The sequence below is a fragment of the Grammomys surdaster genome, unplaced genomic scaffold (genome assembly GCF_004785775.1).
Source record: "Grammomys surdaster isolate TR1022 unplaced genomic scaffold, NIH_TR_1.0 278, whole genome shotgun sequence".
Lineage (NCBI taxonomy): Eukaryota > Metazoa > Chordata > Mammalia > Rodentia > Muridae > Grammomys > Grammomys surdaster.
In genome coordinates, this window is record NW_021604719.1 from 12,778,913 (window position 1) to 12,782,588 (window position 3,676).

The window sequence follows — 3,676 nt, forward strand, 5'->3', positions numbered from 1 at the left end:
CCAGCAATCCAGCAATCCAGCAATCCAGCAATCCAGCAATCCAGCAATCCAGCACTAGCATATGTATCAGCAGCAGGGGCAATAGCAGAGGGGAGTGGCAGCCACTTTCTTCAGAGCACATCCTGTTCCTCTCGGGGACTCTGGCATTTATTCCTTCTCCAGAGTTCCAAGAATTATACTATCTGCAGCTGCCAAAAATCACACCCTCCTAGAGCATGAGATAATCATAGTTATCGGCTGTGGACAAACTGAAGCAGTCCCATAATCCCACACCTGAGATTAAAACAAAACTATTCACATAACATAACTATTTTTTTAAGAAACCAAAATTCTCACTACACTGTTGGTTAGGTAAGATGTTTTTAAACTCACTGTTTAAAACAGGTTGTTCTTTACTTGCAGCTGGAGTCAGCCTGACAGATAGTTGAGAGTTAGTAATTATCAGTTACAAGGAATGGAAGTTTCTCTAACAGTGGCCTAAACACATTAGGAGTTTAGCTTTTCTGAACAAAACATTTAGCAGTAGATAGCCCGAAGATGATACAGAAACACATAGTTCAAGCATCTCGCATTCTGGCCTTCTGTGACACTGTGCTCATCTTGTTAGCAACAGTAAGTAGCATCTATGCATCAATCATTAAGAGCAATGAATAGTCAAAGAACAATGATAATCTTCCTCACTAAAATAGCTTCTTGTGAGTACCAACCAACAATCCATACATATGTTGTTTTATGCAGGAAAACACTGTTTGTATCTGATCCCTTTCATACTGCCAAAACAATCAGAATTATCTTCATGGCTGTCAAGAAGAAAAGATAATCAGTGAAAGTGGACAAGCTGTCTCTCAGCTGTAATCCTACATGTATGCCTCCAGCAGGGATCTTTCCTTTAATGGTTCAACTTGTATACCAAGCACACAATGCAAACTCTCCATGCTTTTCAAATATCAGGATCTCCAACAGAATATATATGTACAGAGTATCAGCATATCTAACATACTGAGTTTTTGTATGCACACAAGCTAGCGCTTGCCACACAAAATCTGCCCCTCTGTGATAATTCACTTAATGTCTTTTTAACTGGGCCACAGGGTACTCAGACATTTGATGCAGCATTTTTCCAGATGTATGTAAGGATGTCTGCATAAGAGACCAACACGGGAACCAGAATGAGTAGATTCCCCTTCCTAATGTAGGTAGATCGTACCTATTTAGTTATAATTTATTAGCTGAATCTCACCCTTGCCTGGCTTTTTGAACTGGGGAATCACTCATCTTGTTTTAAAAATAAATCTATATACCAGCAGAGAATTGGTCTTTAGCTTGTCAAATGCATATCTTGTGATAAAAACCAATACCTTATATGAACAGTATAGTCTATACTAGACTAGCACAGTGTTCTCTGAAGAATATTGACTATGACAATACCCCCCCATTATCACATCTTCCTTACCTGTTACATCCTAGCCAGTCTTCTATTCTTCCCACTCGATACATCCCTGCACTGTCTGCAGTGCCTGCCTTGAGCTTTTGCATGTGGCTGGTTTGCTCTGATCATTTACTTCTCAGATTGGCTTTCTCCATTCCCTCTGCTCAGTCTTTCATTCTTAATCACAAATCCTTCACAGCAGTTCACCACATCCTGCAATCCCAATCTGTAGTTTTCATTCATCACTGTCTCGATTCCCAGTGCTGCAACAGGACAAGAAACTACACTTTTGAGCCAATTTATATATTTGTTGGTCTTTAGCTTGTCAGATGCAAATATAATTTTTATTATATTTTATATACATAATTTATATTATATGTAAAATTTATAAATACATGAATATTTAAATATTTATATATCTATCACCAACTCGATAATACCCCAGAATTGGTACTAAGAAATTTGCTGAGGCATCCACTCATTCATTCAACAAATATAAGATGCTCATAGGAAACTGTTCCAAACACTTTGAATTGAAAGAGCCATGGTGACTACCTCTGTGAAGTTTACCCTCTAGGACAGAAGATATAGGTTAAACAATAGTATCTTAGAAAATAGAGATTATTTTTCATGAATGGAGATCACTGGGCACCTACTCAGAGTATTTTCTCCTTCTCAGGATTTATTCAAGGACTGGATATCAAGAAAACACCAGGAAGTCTAGCACATAACATCCATTCCAAAAGTGCCCACAGAGCTTACGAATCTTATCATGCATCCTTGGAAACTGATTAAGGTGTCAGTTTCTCTGACATATACACTACACAAGAGGCTAATATCATCTATGGACCACTGGGGCTAAATGCATGTTGGCTGCATTAATGAGCAGATAGACAAATACACAGCAGTCAAACCACAGAGTCATGATCTTGATTCTGCCAACACCAAAAGTCAACAAAATGAGAAGTGATGTACTAATTACAAATGCTAAAATGTTTGACCAGTAGGAAGCTAAAGTTATGTCCAGAACAGAAAAATAAAATACATGGGATGTTAGCTTAGATCACTATTTGTCAACAAAGGGCTCAGAAAACACTAAGAACAAATGGAGTGCTATCCCAGAGCATCACATGAATCACTTGCTATGAGTGTATACTCATTCATAAGGAAGGGATTAGGAGGGAAGGGAGGGGGAGGGAGGGAGGGAGGGGGGGAGGGAGGGAGGGAGGGAGGGAGGGGGGGAGGGAGAAGAAGACAAGGCATTTGAATGGATAAACTCAACCAAGAAAGTGAAATATATACATGATAGAAACTTTAACACTTGAAAATATTGAGGCTAAAAGATAGAAAGACCTCTCATGTTCATAGATTAGAAGAATTAATATTGTAGAAATGTCTATCCTTTCAAAATCAACCTATGTTGTGGGGTATCCACCAGAGAAGACTGCTTAGACATGGGTTTAAGCCAAGAGAGTCTTTATTAGCTGGACAGAGATGACATTGGCTATTTGAGATCTTGATGTAGCCCTGAAACTTTCTCAGGGTGAGCTTCGAAGTACAAAAACCATGTTCTGAGTTGGCATACTTCAATTTACAAGAATAGTTTACTAGAACTGGAAACTCAGAAGCCAAAAGAAGGGTTAGTACATTTTGAGACCTTCCCAGAACTATATGGACTTTGATGGATTAAGCCTTTGTTTTAGTTTTGGCAGATGGTGATTGTCTACATGTTGAGTTTTACAGCCTGAATGGTACTTCCATCATGAAATCAGTTGTGCTAAGGTCTGGGGCCTACTAAGGTCTGGGTCCCTGTTACATCTACATATTGAACATAATGTCCATCAACATTCCAATTCTATTCTTCACAGAATAAGAAAACCAATGTTAAATTCATATGAATACACATTCAAAAGACCTAAAATATTTTTTTAATTCTAAGTAGTAGGAATAATGCAAGAAATACCACCATACATTTATATAGACATACTAGAGCCACCACAGTGATAAAACAGCAGTGAGTGTGTGTGTGTGTGTGTGTGTGTGTGTGTGTGCCACGTGTGTGCCCATAATGGCCAAAAGAGGGCTTTAGGTCCCCCAGAGCTGAAGATAAAAGCAGCTGTAAGCCTTCCATCACAGGTGCTGAAGCTGAACTTGGGTTCTTCACAAAAATAGTGTGTACTTTTAACCACTGAGCCATCTCTTTAGCCCCAAAGGAAATTTCTCAGAATAACAATTCTTCTTGTACTC